This window comes from Syngnathoides biaculeatus, chromosome 5 (genome assembly GCF_019802595.1).
Source record: "Syngnathoides biaculeatus isolate LvHL_M chromosome 5, ASM1980259v1, whole genome shotgun sequence".
Taxonomy (NCBI): domain Eukaryota; kingdom Metazoa; phylum Chordata; class Actinopteri; order Syngnathiformes; family Syngnathidae; genus Syngnathoides; species Syngnathoides biaculeatus.
The window spans coordinates 19,175,071-19,198,340 of record NC_084644.1 but is presented as its reverse complement, the minus strand read 5'-3'; the positions used below and the strand labels follow the sequence as shown (position 1 = coordinate 19,198,340).

Below are 23,270 nucleotides of genomic sequence, written 5' to 3'. Positions count from 1 at the left end.
GAACTTTTCTACTCTTATACTACACTGAACTCGAACAAAGCCCCCAATAGATACTGTATAATATGAATAATTGAATCTTGGAAAAAAATGAAAAAAAAAAAAAAACCCTTGTAGCCATGCGACCCAGTTGCAGCCATTTAACAAGTGTGAGGGGGCCCAGCAGCATATTTAAACAGCCCTGTGGCTCTTCCATGTTGCTGTCAGTCCACACTGAAACCAGCAAATGCTGGCTTCTTTCCATTGTCTTGACCTACTAGTAACTTGTTATTGCACTGAATTAGATGGATGGCTGACAAAACCACCATAACAAAGGGAGGGGGAAAACAGCTTCAGAACAAATAGCCATTTCTGGTAGTTTAGAGTTCTAATCAGTGCTGCAGAAGCAGCAATGGAGGGGAATGGAAGTCTGTGTGCAAAACATTATCTGAGTCTCAAGATGGATCCTTGACTAATCCTGCTGTCTGAGCTCAAAGCTCCCAAGATGCTCTGAGAGAAGGAACACTAGAGAAAGGGACGTTGCAAGAGGGATGGAAGGAGAACACAGATTTTATTTAAAAAAAAAAAAAAGGAACAAAAATGTTTTCTACTCATGGGCATTATGCAAGGGCACTATTTGCTCCTGATTGCACTTTATTCAACAGACACACTTTTCTGCAGCATATAATCTGTACCTATACAGTATATATGATTAAAGATTAGGTAATACGGATTTTTGTAATATTATTGTTTTTATTAAAATGAAAAGCCCAAACAAGCTGCGTTGAAAACATATATCCCTCCCGTTACCTTTCGCATTGGCTGGTGCAGTTAGAGCTGGATTTTTTTTATCAACGTATTTGTCAAAACTTAAGATGTCACATTATTGTGATGTCCTCTTTGATTCAGATTAATACTACAGAGTCCCACCAAGCCACATAACGTGGGCTGTATAAAACACCTTTAATTCTCTATCACTGTTAAGGATGCATGCATATAACAAGGGAAGATTCCCATGCAATGACACTCACACCCAGAAAAAAAAATGGATGTGGAGAGCAAAACCGTCCCAAAACATGCCTGGACGTGAGGCTCATTTATTTCCTTTTCCTTTGCTATTTGCAGTAAATTATCACAGAACTGCAACATCATTGTGATTGCTCACAAGAAGCACAACTGTAACTTAAAACAGAAATGATCCTTTTAACTCTACTGAGGTGTTTTAAACAGCTCTAGATTTTCACTTCATTAGAAAACCAAATTTACTTGCATTTGAAAAATACAAGTTGATGGGAATTTAATTCCTCAACATTTCTGGTGCGACTCTAACAATGAAGTGACAAAAAGAAATAAAAAAGTCTAAGATGTCGCAGCCTACTGCTGCTTAGCAGGATTCTGTCACTGGCACTCTGTAAAACTGTCAGAGTTTCCAATGAGATGAATCTAAAAGTGGCCACAGGGTTATTTTTAGACTTGGCTGCAGGATAGAAAGTTTCTGAGCCCCATAAGTAGGTCAGCTCAAGTAGCATTCACATTGCTGTTATGTACAATTACTGAAAAGTAGCATCTCTGGACCAGAACAACTTTTAATCCATGATGGGTGACTGAAGGAGTCGGTTCCTCTCCTACTAACTGAAGACACCGCTTTTAATCTACAAGGAGTTTGATGTCGACTCTTGTGTTGCTGTTTTTACCCAATAGAGGTACATTTCATCATTGTTCTACCTTCATTTTATACACAGTAGTAAGCACACAAAACAAAATGGCCACTTAAAAAGTTTTTCGCCACTGTCTAATGAACAATGTCTAACGAACAAAAAAAAAAAGTACCATAATCACTGTATGAAATTGTGCCGATTCTCTGTAAACTCCGGGCATAACAATCAACACTTTGGTAGTGTCAATCACTCCAATACATTTCTGCATCTCATGCATCATTTATCGCTGCGGTTTGTTGAAATTTCTTGTTTCTATAGTTAATTGGATAAACGATTTCATGTTCTGATCCAATTTGTATGCACCAGTCTTTGAAAGAATGCATTATTAAGATATGTATATTTGCCCCGCAGTCACAACATAACAATATATGTTTTTAAAAGTGCTTTCATCATGTTTGATTCAATATTTCATGAGGTGAAGACCATTTGAAGAGTTTGTTTTCAAAACGAGACGTAGGCATTTTTTTCAGATTTACGAAACTCGCGCCAAAATTATCCATTCGGAGCTGGATAATTTTGCCGCGAGTTTCGTAAATCTGAAAAAAATGCCTATGTCTCGTTTTGAAAACAAACTCTTCATTTGGATACAATTACAATGTAGCAACTAATGAGAACAAGATAGTTGAATACTGTACACAATATCCTAGTTATGTGGATGTACTTTTGTAAGTGGGGATTCAGTTGGTTGCATTATTAACGATAAAAGGAGTTTCCGACAGTATTGGAGTGAAAATGATGAGCAGCCGTTACAGTAGCTGGCCTCCAATGCAACTTTGACAGGTAAACAATCTAATTGAACTCTGTAGATTTTTCCCCGCCATATTTCCCGTCCTCCATTCTGCTGAACAGACAAGCCCATCATCTGTACCACTGAACCAATGTCAGACTGGTAAGGGTAATTTATGGTGATGACTGACAAACGCTGGCGACCGTTCAGTAGGCTGAACGTTCATTAGAAAACAGATGTCACGGCGCTTTCTGGTTTTGTACTTTTTGGGCAGACTAATTCAAACAAATATTGTTCGAATTCTGCAATGTCACACAAATGTGCAGAAGGAATTTAAACCTCAATTGACACATCTCACAGAGCCGACTTTTTTTTTTTTAACATTGACAGCCATCTGTGCGGATTCCTTTCACTCTCCACTAATGAGCTGTGGAGTAAGGAGACCCAATCTACACAGGCCGGTCCCTTGAGGCCAATACAGCTGCCGGGCACACACACAGTGCGCAGCTTCAAACTACGTTTGAAGGAATACTACTCTGAGATCTGAAGTTATAAAACTTCCCATTGAGAATCTGCCATCATCTTGTACCACATGATGTCCTGCATGGTTATTAAAGCTGTGCCAACGTTAGTGTAGAAGAAGAAGAAAGGCTAAAATCACATAATAAATTGATTTAAATAAATCTGAGAACATAAACTGCAGCACATACTGTATATTCTCAAAGATTGCCTAAAAGATGGTTTTTTTTTGCATCCAATCCCTCCCAGCACTCTCCACCTAGGCTCTACCTGCACAGGGCAATATCCTGGCTTCCAGTAATATGATGTAAATATCCGTCTTAAAACCACAATATGTGGCACATTTCTTAATTTCACCCACTCAAGACCAACACCGTTACCAAAAAAGTTGGAAAATTTGTTTTATACCTCCCAAATATCATTGCTATTAGTTTTATACAACCTTCAGAGAGTTTATTGTTATATTGTGACTACTTGCTCTCTGATGGCTATACTTTGTGTACTAATTGTTCCAAGCTATGTTGTGACTACTAGCAGCTAGTCAGTTGAAATAAATTGAGTGCAGCTGGACAAAGATAATACTTTTTTTTCTGTCCCTCTCACTTTGATTAAACAAAGGGGCAGGGGGTTGTGGCTGATAGCCTTCAACTGTCCCAGGACCCTTGTGAGGATAAGCAGCTCAGCAAATGGATGGATGGATTTTTGACAGAGCTTAAGTAAGGGGTGACAACTCGTCAGACTTGTATGTTTTCCTTTTGTTTTGTGCTGGTCTTCGATCTCACCTTCCCATAAAATACAGTTACATTTTGCATTTGTAATGTGACAAAACGTACAAATCTTCAAGGAGTATATATCATGAAGATGGTTCTATTTTTCAAATCACAATTTATTTCGTTGATTGTCCTTATGACTTGATTAGTGAACATACAAATAAGACGTAGACAGTACCAGGGGCCCACGTTAAGTCCTGACCCCGCCACGATTTGGACTGGCCTGCATCTTCGTTTTGGTCACTATTTATTCTGTATTGTTTCAACCCCTTTAAGAAGTTCTTTACGTACCGGCCTCACTCAAATCAAAGCATTGCATAACAAAATGCTGAAAATATGTACTTGAAATAATTTCCACCAGTCAGAAATATTTGCTGCCAATCATCTTTGGTGACATTTGGTGATCGTACAGATTACGGAACATTTTTCTATTCATAATCGGCACTGCTGGTTAAATAATGAGGCTGCATAATTGTGTCCAAAAAATAAATGTAATTATTTTTATTGTACTCATGGTGGTGAGTCGCAATTATTCCCGAGCCAGTTCAATGAATTAAAAAGTTAATTGCCAGATTTTGTTTTGTACAAAAATCCGAACAATATGTACGAATCCTAAGCGGGTTTGGCGCTGGTTAGTACTTGGATGGGAGACTGCTCCAGCTGACCCTTCACCCTTATGCAGACAAGCAGCATCAAAAAAGGATGGGTGGTGCACAACAGGTTTGAGGTCAGAGCTTAGATTCCAGTCTTACTCTTCCACACAAAACTCATCCAACAATTACTTCATGTACTTGGAGAAAATTTGGAACACAACATTGCAATTGTTCAAAATTGTTAATAGAACCATAAGACGGAGGAGAAACTAAGGGGCTGAATCCAGCACCTGATTAAATCCTTGTCCATTTTACTTAAGGATTTCATTCATTTATTCGTGCATATTCTCAAATACGAATGTTTTAAATTGAATGAGTAAAAAGATTTTAACGAAACGAACAGAGAAATGCATTAATACATTGCATTTTTGCATAGCTTTCCATGCTTTTCCTTCCTCATCTTCTCAAACCTGTAAATGTGAGAAAATGTGGAAATCTGTTTGATCCCCATCAGCACACGGAGCCGGAATGCCACTGCTACAGTGGGTGAATAGAAAGAGACAGGAAGAGCCTAATCAATGTTCTCCAGGGCTGGCACATGCCTCGCCTTTGTTTCTTTTTGTAAATACAAGCCTCTTTAACATCACAATATGAGCCGTTATCTCGCTTGGCAAGGTAAATTTTTTTTATGGAGGTGGGGTTGGGGGTGGATTGCTATGGGTATGCTGCACAAAAACATATTTTTCGTCAGCTTGGAGCAGATCAGTCAGGCGAGATCTAAAGACATGCAAATATTTCTGCAAAGCAATACAGGCAAAACTCATTGTAATTATTCCATATCAGCACGTTTGCATGGAATGCGTGTTTTTTTTTTTTTTTTAAAGAATTGAAGAGTTTATGATCAGAAAAGCTTGGACAAGGGGGATGTTTAGGAATTCACCACATTTTAATCTAATCACAAAATCAAAATATTCATGAAGGACAATGATATCTCCCTGAAGCAGGCAACTAACCATTAATTTTCAAATTTAGGTAATTTATTAACACTTATCAGAAGCTGAAAAAGCCTTGCTCTGTGTTCACCAAGTGGGCAAGAGGGACCGAGGAGTTCAGGAAAACTGATTCCAGATGATTTATAATGGTGTGCAGAGTGCATTTTCAACCACGTATTCAATTAGAATGTATGCCCAATTTTCTGTTCTAGATTTTCAGTTAAAAACTCTAATAAAATGGCATTTTACATTTCTCAGATTCGCGGTAAAGGTGATAGCAGCAGTACTTTAATACTCATTTGCTCGAAAAGAAAACTATATAGGTTGCGTAATTCAATTTAATTTTCTGCTACGAGTATATACTCTAAAATATGCATGATGCAATTAAGATAATCGACCAATAAGAAACACTGTTTGCTATGAGAATGCTTCTGCCATAGAGCTTTTACATGGTCAACATGTGACATTATTCGGCTGGATACCAGCTGTCTTTGGGTGAGAGGTGGGGTATCCCCAATATCCAATCACAGGGCATATAATTACTTACCATTCGTCCTCAGATTCACAGTTTAGAGACATCACTTAAACTAACATGCACTTTTTTGGAATGTGGGAGGAAGCCGGAGGAGCTGGAGATGACACAGGCAGGCACGGGGAAGACCTGCAAGAGCCACACAAATTCAAAATGAAACCTCAAACATTTGAGGCATATGTGCTAGCCACAAGGGAACCACGTCGCACTGCTTTTAACCAGTGGTCTCAAACTGATGGACCACGGACCATTTGCAACCCAGGAGATGATATTTTGTAGCCCCCACCTTAAAATAAAAGTTTAATGTTAGTGCGGTGCAGTTCTAGAGTTTGATATGAATGGCATTTTAACAGTATTGTGTGCGGAGGTGTCAAACCTACCAATCAAAGTGAGGTGTTTGACTCTCAGGGGCTGACAATGACCTGCTTGATGTAAGCAGAGAATCTTTTTTCCATGAGTGAAAGTTACATCTGCATTGCCTTGGAGAGTTTTATTAGTAGTTTTGCACACAACTTGTTCACACCAGCGTCCTTGTTTATCTGTTTTGTGTAAAAAAAAATATATATATATGTTTGGTAATATAGATTTTTTTGGGGAATTTCTCATTTAAATTGCATGTATGTGCATGTGTGCTGATGTTGTGGCCCAGCCTGCGCCAGCCTCAGCCAGACTCAGCCAGACTCTGCCTCCAGCGGCCCCAAGGTATATTGAGTGTGAGAACCCAGCTTTAAATAGTCCTAAAACAGGTTTAATCATGACCTGAAAAACAGGTTTGTTACCTGTTGTATTCTTCATTGAAGTATAACACGTATGGGTAATTTCTTGTTTGAGTTATTGCAAACGAGGAATATTTTTTTAGCACCAGAAATATGAGGCACAGTAAAGGCATAAGGAATGCAAAGCAAATGCAAGTGCAGTCAACAATCATTAGACTGGAAAAATAACTTCAATCTTCAAGAGTGATTACAAAACATTGGGCAATGCCAAATCAAGAATCTGAAACATTCTCCAAAAGAAGAAAAGCACCGGTGCGCCAAGGAAGTAACGTTAACATTTATATTTAATGTCTTGTTCACATACAGGTTAGTACTATACATATGGGTTTTACAGTCCTCTTCATTTTGAAAGTGTAAAGGCAACAGCATTCCCAATAAAGTATTTCCATAAGGGATGATCGAAGGACAGGCTGAAAATGGACACTTGATCTGTTTCCCTCCCAGTAATATTGTGAGGATGACTCAACCAGCCCATGAAGCTGAGCCACCCGAGCTGAGCTCTGATCACGGCATGATAACAACCAGATGGATCAATACACATGTTGTAAAGGTTAAATGATGTTATGTTGTTGGTTGTTATACAGCAAGTCGCCTGGGATGATACTGACACTTCTCCTGCACTCCCACCTTCCTTGATCCTGGCAGGGTTAAGGTTGATGCCACCCAGTGACCTCAGGAAGAGGGTCAAGCGTTGAAATCAGTGAACAAAACTAGAAGAGAACAGTGTGTCAACTCAACAAAAAAGACTTGTGAGTCAGGCTACAGGTATATCCAACCTCTAATAGTATACAGTATTTGGATAAATGCTATGAAGTTGAAGCAAAATGATCTACAGTATTTAATGAGGCTACAGATTCAAGGCTACAGACCACTAATGAAGAAATTTGATGTACAGGTATGGAATGGAAATAGGATTATATATTACATAACAGATTTTATTTCCCAATATGTAAGAACAATGTTAATAACGAATGTCGATTGTGTGATGGTTCAGTCTTACACACTGCTCCATGCTTTTAAAATCCACTTGGAAACGTCAGAAAAGGATGACCTTTCTCGAGATAGCTTCATCTTCTTCTCGGTGCATTTGAGGTAGATTGTTCTTCTTTAACATGCGCTGAAGATAAAGTCTTCTTCTTCTATACATCGGAAGTTTCTCTGCATGCCCAAACCCGAGTGCATTATAGGAAATGCCCATTTTTAAGCAATACATTCAAATACGATTTTGTTGTATGTTTAAACTTGTAGCTGCTAACAGTAAAAAAATAAATCAATTTTTAAAAATTGCTGCTGTTACATATGCTTTAGGGTTCAGTGAGCGGAAAAATGTAGTGGCTTGTAGTCCAAAAAATATGGTATGTTTGGAGATAAGTGCTAAAACTGTGTGTTGCTGAAATAGACTGGAGTTTAAAACACTTTTGCACAGGAAAGAAAGTAGCCCAATGATGACAACAGGCTGGGCTGTATGCTTTCTGGCACGAAGCCCTCCGCCACTATCAAACAAACGAGCACCTTACCTTGTAATAAGAGCTGAGCCATTTCTAGCGAAACGCATCCTGCAGTTAGCCATCAACCTACAACCCAAAAAAACAATCATTTAATAAATATTTTGTATTATTTGGTTTAGTTTCTGGCGGCACGGTGGAACAGCTGTAAAGTGTTAGCCTCACAGTTCTGAGGTCCCAGGTTCAATCCCAGACCCACCTGTCTGGAGTTTGCATGTTCTCCCCGTGGCTGCGTGGATTTTCTCTGGGCACTCCGGTTTCTCCCCACATCCCAAAAACATGCAACATTAATTGGACACTCTAAATTGCCCCTAGGTGTGACTGTGAGTGCGGCTATTTGTCTCTATGTGCCCTGCAATTGGCTGGCAATCAGTTCAGTGTGTACTTAAACCGCCTGGCCGTTGACCACTGGGATAGGCTCCAGCACTCCCCACGACCCTTGGGACAATAAGTGGCTAAGAAAATGGATGAATGGATGGTCTAGTTTCTCTGTTGTAGGCCTGCTACTGAGTTGGACAGCTCAACTGCCTAGTGGCCTGTGACAACTGGCTATACTAGTAAGAATGAGCTGCTCGTGGGCTCATGGACCACTACTGGTGCTTTCAAGTTCTTCAGAGTCTTACTCCATGTGCTGTGCATAGAGCTACAAAACAGAGACACTTAAGGGAAAGTTAACTGTTTATTACATCCGCGAGCCCGCAAATGCGATCAGAAGCTGCCCCTCGTCTGAGTTGAGTGGACGTGTAGCAACCACAAATTGGGCAAGTACTTGAAATTTTGAGTTAACCGTCTACCTCACAAACGTCTGAAAGTGTGATCTGGTGTTTTGCACAACACATTTGTGTCACGATGCGGGGCTCAAGGGTGGACCCAAATGCACGACTCCAGAGACAGCAGACAGTACAGAGTAAACCTTTATTCGGTCCGAGGTCTGAGATCAGGTAGACAGTCCAAACAATCCGTAGTACCAGTACGAATGGGCTTACGAGGATGGTCAATGAACAGGCGTGGGTCGGTGCACGGAGGTCAGAAGTCGAGAAAGCAGGAGTGCGGGAACGAGGCATGAAGAGCAACGATCTAGCAGAGTAATAGTCGTCCCCCGGGTCCTATATGTACTGGGTCTAACCAGTGTTCATGAGGCGCAGGTGTGCACCCTCAGATTAGACGGCCACGCCCAGCCCTGGCTGGAATCCAGGAGCATGACAGTACCCCCCCCCCCCAACGGCCGGCTCTGGACGGCCCAGGAGCATCAGGGTGAGCCGCGTGAAAGTCCCTGATGAGGGAGCGGTCCACGACGAAGCGGGAGGGGATCCAAGAGCGCTCCTCCGGGCCATATCCCTCCCAGTCCACCAGGTACTGGACCCCCCTTCCTCTGCGGCGGGAAGACAGCAACCGGCGCACCGTATACACCAACCCACCGTCGACCATGCGGGGGGGCGGGGGGGACTTGAGCGGAGGAGCCAGTGACGACGTGCGATTCGGGCGAAGTCTGCTGACGTGGAACGTAGGGTGCACCCTCATCGACCTGGGCAGTTTCAACGAGACGGCGACCAGGTTAATAACCTTGGAAACCGGGAACGGGCCAACGAACCTGGGAGCAAGTTTGCGGGATTCCGTCCGCAGCGGGAGATCTTTGGTGGAGAGCCACACTCGCTGTCCCACTCTGAGCTCTGGTGCGGCCCTTCTCTTGCGGTCTGCTGCGGCCTTGTAGGCGCTGCTCATGCGCAGCAGTGTCCTCCGAGCTGCTTCCCAGGTCCCTTTGCAGCGTCGCACCACGGCCAGGGCTGACGGAACTGCGGAGTCTGTGACCAGTGGAGGAAACAGGGACGGAGGGTAGCCATGCACAACATGGAGTGGAGCCATACCTGTTGAAGCGGAGGGTAGAGAATTGTGGGCATACTCCACCCACTTGATGTGCTGGCTCCACGTGCTCTGGTCCCTGGATGCCAGACATCGAAGACCGGTCTCTAATTCCTGGTTAATCCTCTCAGTCTGGCCATTAGACTCTGGGTGATGACCCGATGTCCGACTTGCTGAAGCGCCGATGAGGTTGCAGAACTCCTTCCAGAAACGGGCGCTGAATTGCGGACCCCTGTCCGAAACGATGTCCTGGGGTAGGCCGTGGTAACGGACGACCTCGTCTAATACCAACTGGGCTGTCTGCTTGGCCGACGGGATCTTCGGAAGCGGCACGAAGTGGACCATCTTGGAGAAACGGTCCACTACGGACAGCACCACTGTGTTCCCTTGTGAAGGCGGCAGGCCGGTGACGAAGTCCAGCGCGATGTGTGACCACGGACGAAAGGGACAGGGGTTGCAACTCACCAACAGGCCGTAGGCGGGAAGTCTTATTGGCAGCACACACCGGGCAGGCGTTGACGAACTCCCTTACGTCCTTGCTGAGGTTAGGCCACCAGAACCTTTGTTCGACCACTGAACGTGTCTTCGCCATACCCGGGTGGCAGACCGTCTTGTTGGTATGGGCCCAGTTGATGACGTCTCCCCGCAGAGATGGGATGACGAAAAGGCGGCCCGACGGACAATCCGCGGGTGGCGGTGTCTCTCCCAGGGCCTCCTTCACCCTCGACTTGATCGCCCAGGTGAAACCGGACACGAAGCACCCCGCTGGCAGGATAGTAGCGGCGTCTGAATCCATGCGCCCTCCCTCGTGGATCCGCGAGAGTGCATCCGGCTTGCCGTTTTTGGAGCCTGGGCGGAAAAACACCTTAAAGTGGAAGCGGGTGAAAAATAGGGCCCACCTGGCCTGACGGGCGTTCAACCTCTTCGCAGACTTCAGGTATTCAAGGTTCTTATGGTCCGTGAAGACAACGAGCGGTACTTGCGAGCCCTCCAGCCAGTGCCGCCACTCCTCCAACGCGCTCTTGACCGCCAGCAGTTCCCTATCTCCCACATCGTAGTTCCTCTCTTCCGGGGTCAACTTTCTAGACAGGAACACGCACGGGTGGATCCTTCCATCCCTGGGACTCCTCTGCGACAAGACTGCTCCTATTCCTGAATTCGATGCATCCACTTCCACCACAAACTGGTTATCTGGGTCCGGAATAATGAGAACGGGCGCAGTAGTGAAACTTGCCTTGAGCCTGCTGAAGGCCTCCTGGCAGGTCCCGGACCAGTCGAAGGTGGTATGTGGCGAGGTGAGCGAATGCAGAGGAGCGGCCACGGAACTGAAGTTCCTTATGAATTTCCTATAGAAATTGGCAAATCCCAAAAACCTCTGCACGTCCCTCCTGTTGGTGGGGGTAGGCCACCGCAGCACCGCGTCGACCTTCCCGGGATCCATCCGTATCTCTCCCTCAGCCAGGACGAAGCCCAGGAAGGACACGGATGCCCGATGGAACTCACACTTATCCATATTCACGTATAATTGGTGCTGCTGCAGACGCCGGAGCACCTCTCTGACTTGTTGAATGTGAGAGGTTAGGTCTGCTGAAAAGATGAGAATGTCATCCAGGTAAACAAAGACAGATCTGTTCAGGAACTCCTGAAGCACGTCGTTAATGAAGTTCTGAAAGACGGCCGGAGCGTTTGTCAGTCCAAAGGGCATCACAAGATACTCATAGTGCCCTGTGGGGGTGTTGAACGCCATCTTCCACTCATCCCCTTCCTGAATCCGCACCAGATGGTAAGCGCTGCGCAAGTCGAGCTTGGTGAAGATCCGGGCTCCCTGGAGGAGTTCGAATGCTGTAGAGATAAGCGGCAAAGGGTACCTGTTCTTGACTGTGATGTCGTTCAGTCCTCGGTAGTCGATGCAGGGTCGCAGCGTGGAGTCCTTCTTCTTGACAAAAAAAAAAAACCTGCACCGGCTGGTGAGGATGAGGGGCGAATGAGTCCGACTGCCAGCGAGTCCTCGATGTAGTCCCTCATGGCTTGATGCTCTGGTCCTGTTAAAGAGAACAGTTTCCCTCTGGGAGGAGAGGTGCCTGGCAGGAGTTCAATCGCGCAGGCGTATGACCGATGTGGCGGCAGAGACTTTGCCTTAGATTCAGAGAAGACCTCCCGTAGGTCATGGTAGCAGGAGGGCACTGCGGTCAGGTCTGGGGCGGTACTAGGTTCTGTTAGCCGAACCGGTGCGACTTGAATACCCCTGTCTCTCCGGACAGCGAAACAGCGACTGAGACAGTCCTCTCCCCAAGTCTTGATCTGACCCGTGGTCCAATCTATGTGTGGATTATGTTCTTTGAGCCACGGGCTGCCCAAGATGATGTCGCTACTACGTGCGTTGAAGACATGAAAGCTAATACGCTCCGAGTGAGCGTCCGGGAAGCTCATACGTAGCGTCTGAGTGCAATGTGTAACCTGACAAAGGAACTTGCCGTTGGCGGCACAGGCGTGACGAAACCGTTGCGTTGGGACGGTTGCTGCCCCCAGCTCCTCGACCACGCAGGGATTTATCAGGTTTGCTTCCGACCCAGAATCTATGAAAGCCGTCACAGTGCATGAACGGGAGTCCATTCCCAAGGTGAGGTGAAGAAGGGACCTCCCTGACCCCGCCGCGGTGTACCGCACACTCACCGGAGTAGAGATCCTGATGTCAGAGTGCCCTGGTCGAGTCGGGCAGCGGGCGATCAAGTGTCCCAAATGCCCGCAGTAAAAACAGCGTCCCTCTCGTCGCCGACGTAAGCGCTCCTCCGCTGAGCCGCCAAGCCCCTCCACTTGCATGGATTCCGATGAAGCTGACAACACGGGTGGCCGGGAAGCGGAAGCAACCGGACTACGACTCTCCCTCTCCTCCTCCCTCAGGCCTTCCATCTGTCTCTGCACGGTGAGGCGCTGGTCCACCTTGAGGGCCAATGCGATGAGGGAGTTAAGCGAAGGCGGAAGATCCATGGCCACGAGGTGGCCACGGATCTGTGGGGACAGTCCCTCGTAAAACGCGTCATGGAGGGCTTCCTCATTCCAGCGGCTCTCGGCAGCCCGAATCCGGAATTCAATGGCGTAGTCGGACACGCGGCGACGCCCCTGGCGAATTGTCATGAGCGAGGACGCCGCCTGGCGTTCCGGAGCCGCGTACTGGAACACCTGGGTGAGCGCGCAGACGAAGATCGCCCATGAGCGGCAGGTCTCCGAGTTACGGCTCCACTCGGCGGTGGCCCATGCCTCCACCCTCCCTGTCATGTGGGAAATGACGAAGGCGATCCGGGAGCGGTCCGTGGGAAAAGCGGATGCTTGCAGCTCAAAGTGGAGATCGCACTGCGCCAGGAAGGGCTTGACGTTACCGGAGTCGCCTGAGAACCGCTCTGGTCGAGAGAGCGGAGTGATGGTGGCACGGGGAGGCACAGGAGCGGCCGCGCTAGCTTGGGAGGCTAGCCACAGTTCCAGCTGGGTGCAGAGCTCCTGGATCTGGTGAGTCATACCCTGGAGAGCAGCCTCTTGCTCACCCAGGCGTTTGCCCTGCACTTGCAGCGCACGGCGAATGGCTTCAGAGTCGGCTGGGTCCATGTTCTGGCTAGATCGTTCTGTCACGATGCGGGGCTCAAGGGTGGACCCAAATGCACGACTCCAGAGACAGCAGACAGTACAGAGGAAACCTTTATTCGGTCCGAGGTCTGAGATCAGGTAGACAGTCCAAACAATCCGTAGTACCAGTACGAATGGGCTTACGAGGATGGTCAATGAACAGGCGTGGGTCGGTGCACGGAGGTCAGAAGTCGAGAAAGCAGGAGTGCGGGAACGAGGCATGAAGAGCAACGATCTAGCAGAGTAATAGTCGTCCCCCGGGTCCTATATGTACTGGGTCTAACCAGTGTTCATGAGGCGCAGGTGTGCACCCTCAGATTAGACGGCCACGCCCAGCCCTGGCTGGAATCCAGGAGCATGACAGTTTGCAGGTCTTTCGCATGCAATCGACATAGTGCATAGATGTCAAATTTAAGACATGCCACAGACTCATTTTGACCCGTGTTATGCATAAACAGTGAAATAAAATTGATTCAGATGGAATTCTGACCTGAATGTGCTACGCTGGCAGCAGGAACATGAAATGGTCAATCTTACACTTATTAATCAGTGAGGATACATCAAATTGGATAAGGATTATGTTTTCAATTATTTTGCTTTTATTTGAGTAGATGTTAACTTTCATACAATCTCTTTTTCTAGCAGGTATTGAAATGCAATGGAGGGGCTATGTCTTCGATTACAGTTCATATTAACAAATGCAGCAATTACCATCTTAGTCTGTGTTTTCCTGCATGTTGACGACTCAGTGTCTTGTTTCGAAGGTGCACAACTCGCAGTCCTAGGGGATTATCAGTGCTCCAATTACATAACTGAACAAATGAGATACAAAGTCGCACAGTTCCAACCTCTATCCCCACTGGGGGAATCACAGGAGCAGGGAAATATTCCCTAATTCCCTGTGGACTCCCTGAACATTCCTGCTTGTCTGAGAAAGCAGAGCAGAAGGGCTAATGCGCAGTCAAAATGAATTGAGTTCTCCGAAAGGTCTGAGTGGCAAGTATCTAATTTGCTATAATTGTTAAGTAAGATACTCACTATTCAATACAAAGTTAAATATGAACTACAAGTGTGGGTGACTTTGCAGCATGATTTCTGTTGCCTAGGTCTCATTAAACAACACTGGATGCATCCTATGTATTTTATCCATATCAGCAAACAACAATATGACAATGGGCTATTGGACAATTCCGTATTAAACAGCATTTATGTTTCCTCTCTAATTGTCATGAAAGTGTGACCAAACAAGCAGTTTGCAAAGGCAAAGCACTTGAAGGGCTGGTTTCTTACACTCACTCACACTAGGCAGAAAATTGAGGTCATGCTGTCATTTGTATTCAAGGTAATGTGGCAGTGCAAATAATAGCAGGGCTTGCTTAACGAAACGCGCTCTGGATACGTGTTTACACTTTACAACCTGGCACCCAATTTACTGCCCACCAACATCCACACTGCATTTAAATGCAAGCTAAATCCATCAACCATTGATTTATACTTGATAAGAATAAAGCTAACAGATTATTTATGTCCTATTTCTTCCTAAATGGCCTTTGGATGACGTTTGTTTAAATATAATCACTGTACCAAGAGTGTAAAATGTCACTCATGTTTGTCTCATGTTCTAAGTTATTGCTTATTTTGTTTGTCTCTGATACACTGTTAATAAAGCCATGTTGGAATACAAAACATTCCTTAAATGCTTGTATCAATAAATATAACTTATTGGAAATGAAAGCTAATTTAAGTTTAAAAGGAGTCAGATAAAGTGGCAACCACCCACGATCTCAAAAGCTCCAGTAAAATGTCTTCAACCAGGTTATTAATATTACGTTGTAATGTTTATCACATAAATACAAAAGTAAATGGAACTAAATGCAAAGAAAATGTGAATCCTCCCTCATAAGAGGAGAGAGCAAAACAAAAGAACACTGATTCAAATGTTTTATCATGTAACAATGACTTTATCCCATAATAGACATTCCGTGATGGATGTCAACCGTTTTCTCCCTCTTGCTTGCCATCCCAATTAAAATCTACACTTGTGCCTTTATCATTCTAACAACTCTACATCAACATTAGTGCTATTAGCACGAATAAAAAAGAAGCCACCCAAGAAGTTAGTTGGTTAGATTTTACTGCCACTTTATCAAAGACTGTCAGGTTAATTAATTGTGCTAATACATCTACTATTAAAGAAAGCCCCTGATTAATTAATAGCCTCAAATGCAATTAAATTACAGATGTACATACCAATTTAGCAACCAACTTTGCTTAATCCTGTGTAATATCCAAGGGATTTCAGAAAGGAGAATGCTGTTCTATTGTTACGTGTGCCGATGGCTCCAATAAGAACAATGTACCTGTGTGTGTGTGTGTGTGTGTGTGAGTGTGCTTCCGCCAATGGAAACGCTGATACTACCAAAACCATATGTACAGTATATAAGAGAAGGATATACACTACTACAGTACTTTTCTGAAGTGGTGTGATATTTTGAGCGTTCAATATTTCTACACAGAAGATGTTTAGGATTCCCCTGCGATTGGTTGGCAACTAGTTCAGGGTGAACCCTTCCTCCTGCCCAATGACAGCTGGGATTGGCTAGAGCACTCCCCGTGACCCTTGTGAGAATAACCAGCTAAGAAAATGAATGGATGGATATTAATGATCATTTCCTTTCTTCTGCTATTGTGTTTTTCTTGCAGGTGTCTTTTATTTACACCCAAATGCTTGAATATTACACTGCATGGTGGGAACATACAGTGAAGAAAACAAGTATTTGAACACCCTGCTACATTGCAAATTCTCCCACTTAGAAATCATGCAGGGGTCTGAAATCGTAGGTGCATGTCCACTGTGAAAGATAATCTAAAAAGAAAAATCCAGAAATCACAATGTATGATTTTTTTTAACGATTTATTTGTGTGATACTGTTGAAAAAACATATTTGAAACACCTGTCTATCAGATAGAATTCTGACCCTCAAAGACCTGTTAGTCCGCCTTTAAAAGTCCACCTCTACTCCACGTATTATCCTGAATCAGATGCACCTGTGTGAGGTCATTAGCTGTAAAAGACACATGTCCACCCTACACAATCAGTAAGACTCAAACTTGTAACATGGCCAAGACCAAAGAGCTGTCCAACCGTGTTTGGAGGAAGACAAATGATGAGTTCCATCCCAAGAACACCATCCCGACTGTGAAGCATGGGGGTGGTACCATCATGATTTGGTGGTGTTTTTCCGCACATGGGACAAGGACGACTTCACTCTATTAAGGAGAGGATGACTGCGGCCATGTATTGTGAGATTTTGGGGAACAACCTCTGTCCCTCAGTCTGGGCATTGAAGATTGATCGTGGGTGGGTCTTTCAACATGACAATGACCCGAAGCACACAGCCAGGAAAACAAGGAGTGGCTCCGTAAGAAGCATATCAAGGTTCTGGCGGTGCCTAGCCAGTCTCCGGACCTAAACCCAATAGAAAATATTTGGAAGAAGCTGAAACTCCGTATTTCTCAGCTACAGCCCAGAAACCTGTCTGATCTAGAGAAGAGATCTGTGTGGAGGAGTAGGTCAAAATCCCTCCTCCAGTGTGTGCAAACCTGGTGAACAGCTACAGGAAAATGTTTGACCTTTGTAATTTCAAACCAAGGCTACTGTACAAAATATTAACATTGTTTTTCTCAGGTGTTCAAATATTTATATGCAGCTGTATAACACAAATAAACCGTTAAAAAAAAATCATACATTGCGAATTCTGGATTTTTCTTTTTAGATTATCTCTCTCACAGTGGACATGCACCTATGATGAAAATTTCAGACCCCTCCATGATCTTTAAGTGGGAGAAATTGCAAAATAGCAGGGTGTTCAAATACTCATTTTCTCCACTGCATATTACAGCACACTGAGAAATTGGGGTAAATTCTAAAGTTATTGAACACATATAATGTAGTAAAACACAAACAAACGAACAAAACATATTTACTTTATCTAAATATAAATTATACCGCATCATGAGATTTTGTTTAATGTCACACGCTATACTGTATAATCTGTTAAATTTTCAAGGTGGAAGCAGGGTCCAGATGGTTCTGTGGTCTTTAAGAAGGGCTGGAACATAGTATTCTATTCTTCTATACTTGATATTCAAGTACCTCTTCACCCTGCCTATATTACTGTTGTATGCCTGGCAGAAGGACAATAACGTCTGATTTGATCAAGAAAAATCTAATCTCTGTTTTAAACACATTCCCTTGTGATTTGAGTTGGAGGATCACAGTTGAGAGTATTTGTTGGTGCCTCGCAATCAGAAAAAAAAAAAAAAACAAACTATGACTGTGATTCTTGTTTTCCCCCAACAGAGTACAAACATTTGACCTTTATTTCAGCACCATAATCACACAATCGTTCCACTGTCTCATAAGAGTATGAAGTGCAATGTAAATTCGACATCCATTCATCCATTTTTCAAACCGTTCATGCGGTCTAGGGATTTACCTGATTAATCTAGGAACTGTGCCAGGGTGTCTTAGTAACATGTCTGTGACATGATTGCATTAGGATCAAGAAATTTATGGAATATTTTTTCTTACACAGTCTATTTCTTTGCATTGCCACATCTACAGCTGTCATTACATTTCATTTTTCGCTAGCATTTAATTGGAATTTTATACATATACACATTCATTCATTTTATGAGCTGCTTATCCTCACGAGGGTAATGGGAGTGCTGGAGCCTGTCGCAGCTGTCAACGGGCAGGAGGCGGGGTACAACCTGAACTGGTTGCCAGCCAATCGCAGGGCACATTGAGACGAAAACCATTCTCACTCACAATCACACATATGTGAAATTTGGAGTCACCCATTAACACATGCTTTTGGGATGTGGGAGGAAACTAGAGTACCCGGAGAAAAGCCATGCAGGCACGGGGAGAACAAGCAAACTCCACGCAGGCAGAGCTGGGATATGAACCCCCTCCTCAGAACTGTGTGGCCAAGACTCTACAGCTGTTCCACCGCACCGCCTCTCGATTTTATTCATTAATTTGTCCAGGTAAGGCCATTTAAAACAGACACAATGCCAACCTGACAGCAGAAAGGCAGAGTAAAACAAGACTAAAATACAATAACTATATAATAAATTGTCATGTGTTTTGTACTTGTTGGAGGACGCTTTTTCCTCTGCGTGTGCGTTTAATTTCGGGTAGTGAGAATGTTGGTTATCCAAATACAGGCTGGAGACGATGAACAGTTTTTTTTCGAAGCTTTTACTTACAGAATATTCTGGGCACAAATGAGTTACAGACAATGGCTGTAGCAGATCACAAGTGCAAAGATACAGAGGACTTGCAGCATTCTTTTACCATCAGAAGGGTCCGCATCACAAAAGTACGAAAGGAAAATAAAGAGCATCACAAGAGCACCACATCATAAAATAATGAGCATCACAATATCACATATCTGCATCATAATGACTAAACCAATTCTATCTGGTAATAACTGGCACATTCCTACGTCCTGGTCTCAAGTTAACATTTCAACAAGGTTCACTTCAGGTTAACTGATGAGTTGGCAAGCTTCAAACACGAGTTATACAGTCATGACTAAATATGAGCAGAAGACAACGCTTCAATCCACCTTTCGGTCCAACAACTGAAATAAAATTAAATAAAGGTACCAGTGATGCCATCGTCCGGGAGGGGCTGGTGCATTGGGCCTGAAGGGGAAACAATTCCTCCATTCTGAATGGCAGCAGTAATCAATCGCTTACACAGGGATCTTTTCCTCTGGGATGAGTCGAGCTGGGGTGCAGGCAGCTTCTTCAGGACCTTGGGGTTAGACTACCAGGTCCCAGGTAGATTCACCGGGATTATTCTGCCCGTATACCGTGAAATCAGCCCTTGTAGAATGATGTCATCAATGGGTGCCAGCCGGCACTGGAGACGCAGTTTTCCGGTTGTCGTCAGGTGGAGGGATCGGTGAGCCTGAGGCAGACCTGAAGGGTTGTGTACACGACATGTGGAACCACGTGTCCCCCTTTCCCTCAAGACGTACTGCTGTGGCTGTCCGCTCAGTAACTTGAAGGGACCTGTCCACCTAGGTTCAGACCATTGTCGTTTAATCATTTTTAACCACACAGATTCTCAAATGTTCATTTCGAGGGTACCGTCTGATAATCTGTCAAATGTGAGAAATTGATGGTTAGTTTTCTGAGCCCAGGTGGCCCTGGAACTTAACCCGTAGCCAGTGGAGCTGTGGGTGCAGGAAACGGTCTGTTGGTATGCCTCGAATGGAGTCCCAACCTTTAGAAGACTTTAATGACATTCAAATGTTCATTAATGCCAATGGAAGAGCTTGCAACCAATTGACTGTGGATGAAGCTAAAGCCTTAGCTATGTTTTCCTTAATGTTCCTCTTCATGCGCTCAACCTGACCTTGCAATTGTGGATGATACAGACCCAAAATGATGTTTCAAACCTAACATTTCTACAGCCTGGAGATGTTTTTTGAAATGAGTCCCATTGTCTGATCTAATTTGTCTAGGGAACCCATGCGTTGGAGTGTAATGATTAACCAAATGTTTTACCACTACGCTCGCTGTTTCAGATTTGCATGGATATGCTTCTGGCCATCCTGAAAATGAATCTACTATACCAGCAAATAACCGTAACCTGACACAGTTTTAATCATGTCAGTGAAATCCATTGAAATCACCTGACCAGGAGCGTCCACGTCCGGATCGTGTACTCCCTGTGGTGGTTTTGTTGTAGGCATACTGTTATACCTACTGCAAACGTTGCAGTCCTGCAGTTCACCTTTAACAATTTGACACCAGGAAAGGAGTTGTCTCAGATGGGCTTCAGAAATTAGATTTTCAATTGTGTCTAATGCATTTACCCTCTTTTCGCCACATGTCATCCTCATCTTTAACACTCCCTTCCGACTTCCACACACTCTTTTCTTCTGAATTTGCCTTTTCCTGCCACATCTTAACTGTTTCTACTGTCACCTTCAGTTGATTGTCACGTTCAGACTCACTTACATTTAGTTGGAGTGTTGGTCGGTACCCGCAACCTTTTATGCTGCTCGATCTGCTGATTCGTTTCCTACCGATACAAAATCATTAGTTCAAGAGTGACCTTTGTATTTTATTACTGCTACCGCTGTTGGGAGCAGTAAAGCATCTCGCAATTTGCGAATGTCATCCTGATGATTAATGGGTGTTCCGGTGGCAGTTTTGAAATTGTTTCGCTGCCATTCTTTTCATGCAACATGAACTCATGTGTGCATACGCTGAATCTGTGTAAATGCTTACCGACTGGTTTTCTGCTAACCTGAGAGCTGCTGTCAATGCCAAAATTTGTGCTCTTTGTGCTGACTGTGAGCTTGAAATTCTTACAACTTGGACTTTTTCAAAACCTGTTTCTGTGGGTTTGGTTACTGCAAATCCAGATTGTAGACCATCGTTGCCCTTGAAGCAACATCCGTCTGTGAAAAGAATCAAGTCCGGGTTGTCAAGCGAGTTCAGTGTGATTCCCCTTCAAGCAGAACTTCAGCCATCTTTACTCCTTCATGAATACAGAGAATACGTGGGTGTGTTAAAATTGCCTCAATTTTCCTCCATCTTCCTCCTGGACTGTACTGTGTGATGTTGCCACACTGTCGACTTCCTCCTTCCTCCTTCTTATAAAAGGCAGCAGAAAAACTGCTGACCTTTACAGACACATTAAGATACAACATGCAGCTGTAATCAGGAATCGCAAGGCCTGCACCAGTTGAAAGAAGAGAGCAAAGGCCTGGTGGCTTCAACAAAAGAAGTTTCAGATGGAGCTGCCAGCAAGAGGTCATCCACATACTGCACCAGGAGAACTCCATGAGGCAATTCAAGCGGAGACAGAAACTGATGAAGACAGTTGTTGAAGAGTCCGGGGGAAAGGACAAAACCTTGAGGCAGGCGATTTTAGGAGTAACAAGCAACATACCAAGTGAAAGCAAAAAATTGCCTCATTGAGGGATGGAGAGGAATGCAAAAGAAAATATTCGACATGTCAATTCAAGTGAAATGAGTGTGGGCTGATGTCATTTGGGACAATGTCGAGTGAGGGTTTGGGACTGCCAAAGTGGGAGTTAGAACGGCCACATTAATTGCTCGCAGGTCATGGATCATGCAACTTTCCAGTGTCTTTTCAACAGGTATGGTGTCCATCCAGAAGTGGTGCTCCAAAACAGAAGTTAGCAAAAATGTGTTAGACTGAATCTAATAAGCATCAACTGATGAGGAATAGAGCAATTGAGAGTGAAATGAATTTTGCCAATCTGTGGCCTGTGTGCATGTCAGGACAAACGGACCAAGATCTTTCGCTGTGTGCTGAGGCGAAACCATCAAGGAGACATGTGGGTGACAAGGAGGCATAGAAGGATCCGGAGGATCTGCCATCTTATACCATTAAAGTTGTTCAGGAGTCAAGAACAAGAGTCAAGAAAGGCAACACCTGGTTTGCCCATGATCAATTCCCATATGTTGTTGTCAATGTCCTGAAATGCCTCGCTATAGATCTCTTCTCCTGATCTGTCATAGTACATAGTGCAATGCATACAATCAGTTACCATATCATAAAATCTGAGATTACGGACCCAAGGTGACCAGAGAGTCCAAACGTGCACAGCCTCGAGCCAACCACTGGAGTCAATATCCACTCTTGCCCAATAGATGTCAGCAGTGGCGCATGCCACAGGACGTTATTCAACGAGCGGAAACTGGGAGGTTGGCACCGGAGGCAGAGGCGGCAGAGGAGCAGTAGGTGTTAGCATCCGGAAATTCCAGGATAAGTCCATCAGGGCTGCATTTGATGAGAGGGCACGTGGCGATGAGGAGATCTCTGGCCAAAAGATTGACTGGACAGTTGGGTGCAAACACAAAAGAATGCAAAAAAGTCTATGAAAAACATTGAACAGTCACTGGAGTTGTCAATTGCGGGGCAGTTTCTTCACCCTTGAATCCAACAACTGAGATGATTTTTCTGGTAAGAGAGGTGTCAGGTGGCAGGGCTGGATCCTCCTACAGTCAGGATCATTAAAGGCACCTGGAGGCCTAAGCACGTGAATTCAACCTTGTTGCTGCTGCGCTAACTGCTGGTGCTGTGTAAGATGTCCTCTCTCTTGAGATTGGTTGTAACCTCGTCGATTGTATTCATGTGCAGGTTTTTGGCCTCTGCCTCTCCATCCGGACGCTTGAGGTCGCTCTCTGCAAACGCGCACCCAATAACCAGGCCACCAGGGGGCGCACCTTGACCCATGAATGAACATGCTTGATACATCATGCACTTGGAACCGACAGAAGGAGATGAGATCACAGCAAGAGCGGCTTCTTCCTGCTTTTTCCGATTTTGAAACTCCAAAATAGCAAGTTGTGTTTCAGATTTTTTGTGTTTGTCTACCTTTGACTACTTTTTTTATTTAGCATGTCTCCTCAAATGAGGTTTAAGATGTAATAACTTGTAACTAACTAATAACTATTAATGACTTGTAACCTCAGCATCGGGAAGGTCTGGATTGGCCTCCATGGCCTAGGCCAGAGACTTGGGAACGCCCTTCAAAATGGCTGCTTGGAAAACTTGCGAATGCAAGGCGGAGGCCGTAGAGATTTTTTTCTTTTCAGAGTATAATCAGTGAGGGCTCGGTC

General features: G+C 44.5%; 1 long non-coding RNA gene across 1 annotated transcript; it reads right to left on the bottom strand.

Moving 5' to 3' along the window:
• Window positions 1-7,055: 7,055 nt before the first annotated feature.
• LOC133501216 (uncharacterized) lies at window positions 7,056-14,371 on the bottom strand. The gene is made up of 3 exons (XR_009795130.1): window positions 14,298-14,371; window positions 8,121-8,177; window positions 7,056-7,313 (listed from the first exon to the last, which is right to left on the bottom strand). It is a non-coding gene; the product is annotated as an uncharacterized LOC133501216 (long non-coding RNA).
• Window positions 14,372-23,270: the final 8,899 nt, after the last annotated feature.